Source organism: Phoca vitulina, unplaced genomic scaffold, assembly GCF_004348235.1.
Source record: "Phoca vitulina isolate PV1807 unplaced genomic scaffold, GSC_HSeal_1.0 scaffold35, whole genome shotgun sequence".
Lineage (NCBI taxonomy): Eukaryota > Metazoa > Chordata > Mammalia > Carnivora > Phocidae > Phoca > Phoca vitulina.
The window spans coordinates 16840324-16853546 of NW_022589738.1; the positions used below are offsets into that span (position 1 = coordinate 16840324).

At 43.5% G+C, this 13223-nt stretch overlaps 1 pseudogene; it reads left to right on the forward strand.

The window, feature by feature from the left end:
• The first annotated feature begins 350 nt into the window (after positions 1–350).
• On the forward strand, positions 351–2910 carry LOC116646029 (annotated as a pseudogene).
• Positions 2911–13223: the final 10313 nt, after the last annotated feature.

Genomic DNA, 13223 nt, shown 5'->3' on the forward strand with positions numbered 1-13223 from the left:
ACAAGCAGGGGGAGTGGGAGAGGGAGAAGCAGGCTTCCCGCTGAGCAGGGAGCCTGACGCAGGGCTTGATCCCAGGACCCTGGGATCATGACCTGAGCCCAAGGCAGCTTGGGCTCAACTGAGCCACCCAGGCGCCCCTCTCATGAGAGTTTTTTGATCTGTGGACGCGGACTGTGGAACTGCATGGGGCACCACTGGTAGACTTCCTTCTGGGTCCAGTTGATAACAAGAGCTGCCGCCAATGCATCTGGCCAAGCCTGCTCGCAAGGAAACATTTGCAGCCTACCAGGCTGTTGCACTTGTGACAAAGAAGCCAAACAGTTAACAGCTGCCAACACTTGTTTGTAGTCATGTTGGAACACCATGGGATCCAGTTCACCTTTTTCCCAGGCCCTCTGAATCTCACATTTTTAAAGAAATCAGGGCAAGAGGAAGTTGGGAGAGCAGAAGAGCACTGAGATTCCAAGATGGCTGCAGCAATTCTTCAGGTTACACTCACGTCTTTGACCCAGATGATGAGTGTGCCCAGAGTTCTACCCAGGACTAGTGAAGAGTGCACAGGAAAAAGTAGAAGGTCTTCAGCCTGGAAACGAGGGTGGAAAGAATCATAGAAAAGACCAAATATGGGACTTGATTGGTATGGGGGATGAGTATGATGCATCTGATTCTTCTGCTCGCTGACTTGGACTTGAAGCGTGTAATGAGCTTCTTCTTGCTTCTCTGACCATGAAGTATGGAGCACTTTACATCAACCTGAGAACCTGCAGTTACGACAAGCTTCAGAATTTGACAATGACTTAATTCGAGAGGGAAAATTACCAAAGAAGTTGGAGGAAGGAAGGAAGAAGAGAAAAAAGAAAAAAAGATGACAATTTCAACAGGGAGAAGAAGTGAACAAAGCCCAGGTTTTCTTAAACTGGTTTCATAGCTCTCAGTGCTGGGAAGAAGAAGAAGAAGAAGAAGAAGAAGAAGAAGAAGAAGAAGAAGAAGAAGAAGAAGAAGGAGGAGGAGGAGGAGGAGGAGGAGGAGGAGGAGGAGGAGGAGGAAGAATGAGGAGGAATGAGAAGGAATGCTCAAGGGGCACTAAATGATAAAGAGATGGTGAAGAAATTTCAGAAAGAGAAATAGTCCCCCAAAAAACAGGCATGAGGAGCATAAGCCTGTGAGAATGGGGGAGCATCTCCCACCCTTTGCTCTCACCCTTCTGCACTGCTTCTGACAACAATTTGTCCAGGAGGTCACTGCCATGGTCTCTCTCACTGATTTGGACTTGAAGTAGTTGCTCAGTGAGTCTCCGGAAGGAAGAACCCTCTGTGAAACGGGTGATGAAAGAGATTCCCATGGGGTGGGATTGGACCAGGAATTCAAAGAGTTCTCTTCCCTCTGCAAAGGCCTGCCGGTGCCCTGGAGAGATGTACTGAGGAGCTGGCTCAGGCTGCCAGAACCGCTGAGGGAGAGTACAAATGAAGTTTTTCGCCCAGGATATTAATGGGATCCTATTAGACATGGAAGTACAAACCTGGGAGCTGAGCAGCCGAGTCCGTTCTGAAGTGCATGGCCATGGGACTTCATTCTTGATCTGCAGCAAGGACATCCTGCTCATTGCTCAAAAACTTCTCTGGGAGGTGTGTGTGTGGGGGGGGGGGGTGCATCTGAAGGAGCCTCTACAGAAACTGAAAGAAGCTATTGGCAAGGCAATGCCAGAGCAGATGGTCAAGTACCAGGATGAATGCCAGGCACACACACAAGCAAAGATTGCAGAGATGCTGGAAGAGGAGAAAGACACGGAGCAGAGAGAACAGATTTGTTCTGGTAAAGAAGAGGAAAAGCGGAACAGAGCCCAGAGGAAATTGGGAGAGAATGCTGAAATCGGGGAGGTGCTCTGTCAGGTGGTGGTCTGGAAAGAAACAAGAGCCATTCTGGGGAGTAGGAGGGTGAAAGCTTTCCTGGATGCCGAGGTCCAAACTCTCTGGCCCCAAGGCTGGGTGTAGACCACGTCTCTGTGTAAGGACAGCAGACCACACCATGGGCTGCTGACATTGATCCTGACGAAGAAGAAAGTAATGGCTCCTTCAACATCAAGGTGAAGGAATCATAGACTAAGCCTCATAACAGGGTCCTCATCCCATCAGCCAAAATCGGCAGCCCCACTGCTTTGCATATAAGTCTCCAGTCTTTATGTATAAAAGTAAAAAAGGAATTTTCCAAAGCCCAACCCTCTGGACCATCCCTCTCTAGCTCTCTGTAATCACCCTCAATTTTCTGGTGGAATGAACAGTGACACTGGCGCAGTCTGAGAAAAGTCCCAAGAGTTCTGGCTACAAAGAGGGCTCCTGCCAGACTCCCCTGAGCAAAGCTTTCCAGAAGAACAACAGTCTTAATTGCAGCACTGCAGAGCCTGGAACCAAGTCAGTCCTGTATGCGGCATTGGACGGCATGAAAGTTTCACTCCTGCACCCCACCCACCTACTTCCGTTTGGCAACAACCTTCCAGACCCGAAATCTTCCACTGAGTCTCAGTGTCCATTCCTCCACAGCAGCCTCTTCAGAAGGCATTTCAGCCCCCAGCACGGTTCTCTTAAGAACCCAGCTTCATCCTCTACCTCCCTGAGCCACAGGGCAAGACGATGTTCCAGCTCTTCAGGGCTATCCTACAAGTCTGCCCTCGCTGGCTCTGGCTCCCAACATGGGGTTTCTTCTAGCAGCTCTCCTCTGGAGGAACAACAATCCAGAGAGCTCCTTTTCTTCCCGAAAATGCACTCCCATGTGTACAACCTCCCCCCACAGGACAGTCTGCCAATGAGCATGTCCCAAGCCCACAGTGAGCAAACCTCTGTTTCTCAGAAGCTGGCCTTGGTGGTCCAAATGGAGATCCTGGTGATAGAAGCCAGGGAGGAACAAAGGTACTGACCTCCTCCCTGAAGCCCACCATGGGTAGCAGCCCATGCTCCCCGAAAGGAGCTTAGCTGGTGCTCTGGGTTTCACATCTGTGTTGCTGGACAGGTAATGGAGAGGCAGATCTTGGGAGGGAGAGAGTTCTGGGTTTGGAATACGGAAGCATATGTGTTTCTGAATTTCAGCACTGTGGCAGATCAGCTTGTATACCTACATCTTAAGTCTGCCAAACACTTTGGCATTTGGTCAGAGTACCTCATGCAGTCGCACAAGCCGAGGACTCCTGGCCATGAGAGGATCCATGGGATGGCCATGCTATCCATCCCACCCTCAAATGGTGTAGTCACTGGGACAAAAGCCTGGACTGAAGCCACAACCAAGAGAAGTAGCTTTGTCTTTCTGAAAATATATTAAGAGGACACCTGGGTGGCTCAGTCGATGAAGCGTCTGCCTTTGGCTCAGGTCATGATCTTGGGGTCCTGGGATTGAGTCCCGCATTGGACTCCCTGTTCAGCCCCTCTCCCTCCCCGTTGGCCCCTCCCCCCTGCTCTGCCCCTCCCCCCCGCTCATGTTCTCGTTCTCTCTCTCAAAAATAAATAAAATCTTAAAAAAAAAAAAGGAAAGAAAATATATTAAGAGCACTTAGGGGGAAAGCAGAGGGGGAGATGAACCAGGAGAGACTATGGACTCTGAGAAACAAACTGGGGGTTCTAGAGGGGAGGGGGGTGGGGGCATGGGTTAGCCTAGTGATGGGTATTAAAGAGGGCACGTACTGAATGGAGCACTGGGTGTTATACGCAAACAATGAATCATGGAACGCTACATCAAAAACTGATGATGTAATGTATGGTGATTAACATAAAATAAAAAAATGTTAAATTAAAAAAACAAAACAAAAAAAACAAACAAAAAAGAGCACTTAATTCATACTCGTTGTGGGGGACTGATTTCTCCAACATGACAATGAAGCTCTTTTGAAGACTTGCAGATCTACCAGCGGCAAGACAATTCTGATGGGATCTCTAAAGGCACTTACTGGGGGCTCAGCTCTCACCTCTGAGCACTTCTCAAAGAACTCTGTTGAAAGACATGTCTGTTTTTGAGACAGAGCCAGTTTTCTTTAGTCAAGCTTTTTACAGTTGACTTCTGTAAATTGGTGTCGTTCTGACTTAAAAGTCATTTGGGCCCACAAGACCTGATTCCCAATTCAGCCAGAGTTCCAGTTTTGTTTTTTCCAGAGTTTGTACAGCTGGACCCCAGAGCTCCAAAGCCCTTGTTGGTCAAATCTTCATTTCTTGATGGGCAGAAGTCTTGGGGGATTCCAAGTCACTGACAGACACGGCAGTTTGTTTTCTTAGAAATCCCCTCAGGCAGGGCCATGGGTACAGGCCTCTATGAAGTATCTGTCATATAGAAACAGGCCTTGAAGTCCTGGAGCTTTCCAAGCACTGGTCTACTCATTCACATGAGGGTAACTTGCAGTTAAGCTTGGAGGATGGATCAAGGACAGACCAAAACAGATATTCCAGAGTTCCCAGGTCACCCAGCTGTTCACTCAACTAGTGGCTTTTTCACAAGTGTCTTTAAAATGCTTGCTTTGTGCCTGTGAAATGTGTGGCACGAGGTGGATTTGAACTGTCTGTTCTAGCCCAGTGAATTTAAACATGTCACGCATAAACGGTATTTTATGGTTATGTAATTTATGCAAAATCCTGAACATGGTAGACTCTATAGAACAAATGACTCATTTTCTTCTACAAATATATTGCAAGGATGGGGAGCAGGGGAAGAGGGAAGAGGAACTTATAAGCTAAAAGAAACTTAAGATACATGTCAGCCAAGTGCAATGTGTGAAGTTTGTTAAGATACTGGTTGATAGAAATCAACTGCTTTAAAAAAAAAAAAAGACAATGGGGGAAATTAGCACATTTATTGGATATTTGATGACAATAAGGAATTGTTTTAATTTTTTAGGTGTGATAATGGTATCGTGGGAAGGAAGGAAGGAAGGACAGACTTGGCTGGCCCTAAAATTTTCCTAAGTGATTGGAGTGTCTTTATTATTCACGGTGGGTACTTTAGCCCCTGCCTGATAGTCTATGCTAATGAGATGACTCAGGGTAGGAGATGACTCAGGGTAGGGACTGGCCCCGACAGAAAGACCAACGAAGTAATTAGAGGGTTGGGGCAGTGAGCCACAAGTATCAGCTCGACCTCTGGGAGCAGAGGGGGCCTGGAGATTGAGTTCAACCACATGGGTGATGATTCAATCAGTCATGCCTACATAATGAGACCCCAATGAAAAGTTTGCCTGGCAAAGCTTGGGTGAGCTTTCTGGCTTGGCAATACTCCATATACTTATTGCCACATATCAATGCTGCGAGGGTAACGCATCCCTGAGGACATGGAAGCTTTACATTTGGAACCCTCCTAGTCCAAGGTACTGCCCTATGCATGTCTTCTAATTTGCATCCTTTGCCTATAATAAATGTGACTGTGAATATAATAGGTTTCTGTGAGTTTTCCGCACCTTTCTAGCAAATTATCCAACCTGAAGGTGGTTTTGGGAAATCCCTGAACTTGCCGTTGGTGTCAGAAGTCTGGGACATGGGGCACCTGGGTGGTCAGTTGGTTAAGCGTCTGCCTTCAGCTCAGGTCATGATCTCTGAGTTCTGGGATCAAGCCCCACATTGTGCTTCCTGCTCAGCAGGGAGTCTGCTTCTCTATCTCTTTCCCTCTGCCCCACCTCACAGCTCATTCTCTCTCTCTCAAATAAATAAATAAAATCTTAAAAAGAAAAAAAAAAGAAGTCTTGGGCAGACTTGGCAGTCTGAAGAATGGGGCCCTAAACCTTGAGTTTGGCTAATCCCAGGTAGAAAGAAATCATTGTCCTTAAAAATACATATGGAAAGATTTACAAACTACTATGTCTCGGACTTGCTGAAAAATAATCTGCCCGTGAGGTGTGGGGAGAAGGCAGTGGGGATGTAGATGAAACAAGATTAGCCATGTGAAATCACAGAAGCAGGGTACTGGGAACATAAGAGTTCACGAAATTATTTTCTCTACTTTTGTATATGTCTTAACTTTTCCAAAATGAAAGTAGTGATCCAAATGGAAAAAATATGGATCCTTACTTTATAGCATGTGATAGGCAGAATTCTAAGATGGCCCCCAAATTATGAAGCCCATGATATACCCAGAGCTTCTCCTAGTTATTTAATCAAGCACTAATCTCGGTGCTGCTGTGTAAGGAATGTTGCAGATGTAATTAGGATCCCAAATCAGTTGACCTTAAAATAGGGAGATTATCCTAGGTGGGCCTGACCTAATCAGGTGAGCCCTTAAAAACGACAGGACTCTTCCTGAAGAAGAGATTGTCAGTCAGAGAGATTTGAAGCATGTGGAGGTATTTAACACAAGGGAGCTTCCTTGAAGATAGCTTTGAAGATCGAGGGGGGCCACATGGCAAGGAACGTGAATGGCCTCTGGGAGTTAGAGCAGCCTCTGGCTAGCAGCCAGCAAGGAAATGAGAAGCTCAGTCCTACAGCTGCAAAGAACTGAATCCTGCCACAACCACGTTAGCTTAGAAGATGAACACACAAATAGTCAACAACTAGATTTCAGCCTCCTAAGATCATCAGCAGAGAACTGAGCTATTTTGTATTAGACTTTTGATCCACTGAACTTTGCGCTGATAAATCTGTGCTACTCTAAGCTGCCGTCTGTAGTAACTTGTCACACAGCACTAGAGAACTAACACACAATAAACAAAAATAATAAATTCCGGCTGTGAAAAATCAAGCCTCACACATCTTTGAACCCAATTTAGGAAAATATAATTGTGACCAAGGTATAGGGAAAGATTTCTTAAACATACAAAAGACAAGATCAATAAATTCAACTAGGGGCGCCTGGGTGGCTCAGTCGTTAAGCGTCTGCCTTCGGCTCAGGTCATGATCCCAGGGTCCTGGGATCGAGCCCCGCATCGGGCTCCCTGCTCGGCGGGAAGCCTGCTTCTCCCTCTCCCACTCCCCCTGCCTGTGTTCCCTCTCTCGCTGTATCTCTCTCTGTCAAATAAATAAATAAAATCTTTAAAAAAATAAAAAATAAAATAAAAAAATAAATTCAACTACACTAAAATTACATACTTCAGACCTATAAAATACTCCCAAAGATAAAGTGAAAAGAAAATCCATGGGCTAGAGGATGTTATTTGCAAAACATAAAATTACAAAGAGTATTTTTAAAGAAGATTTTACAAATCAATAGGAGGAAAAAACAAGCCAACAGAATAGAAATTGGTAACTCACAGAAGAGGAAGCTCAAAGGCCAAAGGATATATGAAAAGACACCCCATATGACTGTTCCTCAGAGAAGTACAAATTAAAACAGTAAGGGAATGCAATTTTACCACCATTGGACAACCAACAAAAATTAAAAATTCAGATACTACTGAGTTTTGGTGAAAAGGTAGAATAACAGAAAATCTCACGTCCTGCTGATGGGAGTATAAGTTGGTACAGGCATTTTGGAGAGCCGTGTGATAATATCTAGTAAAATTAAAGATGTGTACACCCTTTGACCCAGCAGTTCTACTTATGGGAATATATTCTAGAGGAAATCTTATACAGCCGTGAGTACCATGCAACATTATTTGTAATATTGCTAAGTGGCAGACAACCTAAAATGTCCATCGGCAGGAGAATGAAGTTAATTAAGTTCTCATTTTTTTTCAGTCCTCCATATGCTGCTTTAATCTTGACTGCCAACCCGTCTGCTAATCTATGAGGGAACCACACCAACTGAAAACCCACTATTTATTTCAGTGGTTCTAAGAGTTACCCAGAATTCTCCCGATTGTTGTCATCCACAGAAAAATGTTTTTCCTGACTGTGATCTTCAAAGAAGGCCTCGGAGCCAGCAGGGATCAAAGGTGCCCAATATATCTGGAAATGCACTTCCGCCCAAGGATGAAATGACTTTCTAAAGTGAGCTGGAAATTGCTGAGCCAAAAGAGAATATGGGTAATCCAAGGGAGGCAAATGAATGCTTCTAAGCTACTACAAAGGGGATATTCTTTTGAAAGGCGCTCCCCCAGACCAGGTGAGAATTAATTTCATTTAATGAGGAAAGCGTAAGCGAAGCTTAGTGTCTAAAAGTCAATCTGTGGATTCCCTCCAAACATACTAGCCCTGGGTGTCATGTTCTGTGATTGAGGATACATCCAGCTTTTTAAATTACCTTCAAACTTGCCATCTTCATTCTGGTGTTATTTATACCTTCCTGTCTCAGATGGCAAATGTCTGAATAAGATCCTGGCTAGTAGAAGCATTAGATACCTTCCAGAAGTATTTATGTATGGATTTAACAAAATAAAATAGAGAAAGGATCTTTGTGTCTTTATCTGTCCATGGCAAACCCTGACTTTTAAAGGGTTTTTTTTTAATATCCATTCTGGACCAAATGTATATTTCTTTATTTACATTGGATGTCTATCAGGGAGTACGCATTAGAAACAAGCATACATTGTATTATTTATAATTGTATGTCTTGAATACTACCTAACACCTTTCACTGCGGTAACTGACTAAACAGAACTAGCCAAGAGACATTTTTCCATTTTGCTGATAAATGGTTACAATGGAGTGATATTTTCAGATTCAAATAATGTATTTTCCTAAAAGATTCCAATTGCAGAATTATGTATGAGACGCTACAAAATATATGTGAGTTTGATTAACAGTTTTATGAATAATCTTATCACATAATTACCCAGATTTATCACCTTAAGTTAAATGAAAATTCTTTGTGGCAGAAGGTTTGTATGAATATGAAAGTGTTGATTTTTGTTCTCATTTGCTCACTGTGACTTGCAAAGCCATTTTCTCTTTGTGCTAATTATCCAAAAGTGAGTTCAAAGTGCTTTTCCATTTACCTAAGTGTGCAAAACCAAAAACTTAATTGTGAAGTCAAAGTGCTAAGCTAAGGCTCTAGATTTCTTCAGCTGCAACCCTAATGACACTTAACATGATGACTCTTTTATCAGACTAAAGAAGACTCCACTGCTTAAAGCAATTACGGAGCTCAAAGCAATAGAGTGTGTCATTAGAATAAACTGATGAGAGATTAAAATAATAAATAAGATCCTATCTTAGTCTGTTCAGGCTGCTGTGACAGACTACCATAGACTGTGGGGCTTATAAGTAAAGGACATTTATTTCTCATAGTTCTGGAGGCTGGGAAGTCCAAGATCAAGTGGTAAAAATCCACTTCCCAGTTCACAGGCGGCCATCTTCTTGCCAGTCTTCACGTGGTAGAAAACGCCAGGAAGCTCTCTGGGGCCTCCTTTATGAGGGCACTAATCCCATTCTTGACAATTCCCCTCTGATGACCTCACCACTTCCTAAAAGCTGCACCTCCTAGTACCATCACCTTGGGGATTAGGTTTCAACATGTGAATTTGGAGAGGACACAAACATTCAGTCTACAGCAGACCCTTTACACAATATTCGGGGGGAAATGGGTAACAGCATAGCCTCATATGTCAGTACAAGAATGGGTGGGGCTGCCCGTCATAGCCCCACTTTCTGGGCCAGAGCCTTGTCCCAATGAATCTGAGCCCTCCTTTTCCCCATCATGTGGCCACGATGTTGGCAGTCCCTTCCCTTTTGGCAGCCTTCATGCAGGGTTTATACGGATTTCTGTTCTCCGGAGAGAATTCAGCTGGGCCAAAGCATTCAGAAGCAACTTTGATTTTCTGAAGTAGATGTAGGAAGGGATTACATCACGCCTGGCAGAACAAATTCAATTCCTCTATTTTTCTCTCCCATGCCCCACTTGCTCTTCTGGCCACAAAATTCTTGACAACCCCGCCCCCCCCAACACACACACACACACACACACACACACACACACACATCCGGGCTCTGCCACCTCTTCTTCTTCTCCCACCCCTGCTCCAGGTACTTACCTTGTCTTCAGTGTCTCAGCTGATTCTATCTTATATAACACAGTTTAGCCCCCTGGCAAGTCCAAATCTGTCCCCCGTCATCTGTTGAGCAAACAAAGGATTCTCCATTTATGGGACCCACCCTCCTCCTTAGGGTCCAGTCAGGGATTATAATTAACAACAAATGCAAAAAGGTTTTGTGTTCTTTTGCTTCTACTGACCTGCACTGGCTGCCTCACAAGATTCAAAGATAATACAAGTAAAAAAGAAAAAAATTTTTTAAAGTAGGCTCCACACCCAGCATGGAGCCCAGCGCAGGGCTTGAACTCACGACCCTGAGATCAAGACCTGAGCTGAGGATCAAAAGTCAGACACTTAACTGACTAAGCCACCCAGGTGCCCTGTAAAAAAATTTCTTTAACCATAAAGATCTATACACTTTTTTTAGTGATTATTTATTCCAACCTCTTCATTTTACAGATGATACGACTGAAGCCCAGAGATGTTAAATAACTTGCCCAGTTAGTGGTAAAGATTGACTTTGAACCTGGTCTGTAGCCCACTGTCCTATCATTCCTTCCATTAATCTGAACTGCCGTAGGTAATTTGCAGATTTCTGGAGGTTCTGTTTCCCCGCACTCCATTAATTTGGGATTAAATGTGACCTTTTTCTTAGGGCCCTCCACCACACTCATGCACATACATGCAATCATTCACACAGATCTCATGGTTGAAGAAACGGGAGGGGAGACACTATTTACTCTTTTACTAATTCATTTATGCAACAGATATTTATTGACTACCTATTAGGTTCCAGGCACCATTCTAAACTTTGAGGATATAGCAGTAAACAAAATAGATGGAAAACCCATGCCCTCATGGACTTTGCATTCTTGTGGGAAAAAAATAGGATAAACAAGTACATAAAATATTTAACACAGAAGGCAGAGGAAAATGCTACAGTGAAAAACAAACCAGGAAAGGGGCATAAGGATTGTGATGGGGGAGAGAGAGAAAGTTGAAATTTGAAATAGAATGATCAGAGGGGCACCTGGGTGGCTCAGTGGGTTAAGGGTCTGCCTTCGGCTCAGGTCGTGATCTCAGGGTCCTGGGATGAAGTCCCACATCGGGCTCCTTGCTCAGCAGGGAGTCTGCTTCTCCTTCTCCCTCTGCCCCTCCTCCCCCCCACTTGTGCGCTCGCTCTCTCTCTCTCTAATAAATAAATAAAATCTTTTAAATAAAGAAATAAATAAATAGAATGATCAGAAAAGTCTTCCCGGAGGAGATGACATTTGAGCAAAGACCTAAAAGAGATGAAGTGTCAAATGACTACTGGGAGAAGAGTATTCCTGGCAGAAAAACCAGCCAGTAAAAAATGAGAAGCCAGCCTGGCCCATTCAAGGAGCAGCGAGGAGCCAGAGTGATGAGAACAGAATGAGCCAGGGGAAGATCAGCAGAGTAGGGCAGAGTAGCGGAAGAATGACAGGAATATCATTCTGTAGGCCCTTATGGGCCACAGTAAAAAATCTGGCTTTTAATCTGAATGACAGGACCGGCTATGGGAGGGGTTGCCTGAGGACTGACTGCCACTTCCCCATCACTCCTACTGTCTTCTCCCTCCAACACCCCCCTGACTCAAAGATTCAAGATGAGGGTGTCAAGTCAGTAGGTCCTAGTGGAAAGCTCAGGAACCCCTTCTTCTTTCACTGGGATACTGCCCTTTAAATCTGGCTTTCTTGGTGGGGGAAAAAAAAAGAATTAGAGAAGGTTTGAGAATCTAGGGGAAGTGTTTTTCAAGACCTCTGTGGGTTGCCTCAAAATCACTTTGCAGAACAGGAAGTGAAGAAAACTAGGAAATAGGTTAGGAGAGAGAGCTGACCCAGGGGGCTTTGAGGAAGTTAAGAAACAGAGGGCTATCACACAGGGAGAGGAAGAAGGAGGGCTAGAACGCAAGTAGAGGCTCCTTACCCAGTGCTCCCAGTGCCATTGTTTACTGTTTATATAGCAATACGCAAAATATTTAGAAAATCCAAAATAGATAAGTGGGACTACATCAAACTAAAAAGTTTCTGTGTCACCAGGGAAACCATGAACAAAATGAAAAGCAACCTACCGAATGGGAGAAAATATTTGCAAATCATATATCTGATAGAGGGTTAATATCCAAAATATACAAAGAACTCATACAACGCAATAGCGAAAAAAACAAAAATAAAAACAAAAAACCCCAAACAATCCAATTGAAAAATGAGCAGAGGAACTGAATAGACATTTTTCCAAAGAAGACATACAGACGACCCAATAGGTGCATGAAAAGGTGCTCAACATGATTAGTCACCAGGGAGATGCAAATCAAAACCACAATGAAATATCACCTCACACCTGTCAGAATGGCTGCCATTGGAAAGATAAGAAATAACAAGTATTGGCGAGGCTGTGTAGAAAAGGGAACCCTCATGCACTGTTGGTGGGAAAGTAAATTAGTGCAGCCTCTGTGGCAAACAGTCTGGAGGTTCCTTCAAAAATTAAAGGTAGAGCTATTATATGATCCAGCAATTCCTCTTCTGGGTATATATCTGAAGGAAATAAAATTGGAAGAGATATCCACACCCCAATGTTCATTGCAGCATTATTTACAATAGCCAAGACCTAGAAACAACCTAAGTGTCCAGCGATGGACAAATGGATAAAGACAATGTGGTATATATGGATACAACAGGAGAGAATTCAGCCATAAAGAAACAAGGAAGTCTTTCCATTTGTGACAACATGGATAAAACTTGAGGGCATTATGCTAAGTGCAATAAGTCAGAGAAAGTCAAATACTGTCTGATCTCACTGATACGTGAAATCTAAAAAAACCCAAACTTACAGATGCAGAGAACAGATTGAGGATTGCCAGAAGCATGGGAGTCAGGGGTGGGGGAAATGGGTGAAGGTGGTCAGAAGGTACAAACTTCCAATTAAGATAAATAAGTTCTAGGGATGTAATATACAGCATGGTGACTATAGTTAAAGATATTGTATATTTGAGAGTTATTAAGAGAGTAAATCTTAGAAGTTCTCATCATAACAAAAAAATATAACTACATGAGGTGATGGATGCTAACTGAATTTATTGTGGTGATCATTTCACAATATATACAAAGATCAAATCATTATGTGGTACACCTGAAACTAAAACATATTATATGTCAATTATATCTCAATTAAACGGGGAAAATTAAAATTTTCAGTTTATGGAAAGGAAGAAGAAGAGAAAGAAAGAAAGAAAGAAGAAAGAAAGAAAGAAAGAAAGAAAGAAAAAGGAAGGAAAGAAGGAAGGAGAGAGAAAGAAAGGAAAGAAAGGAAGGAAGGGAGGAAGGAAGGAGACAGA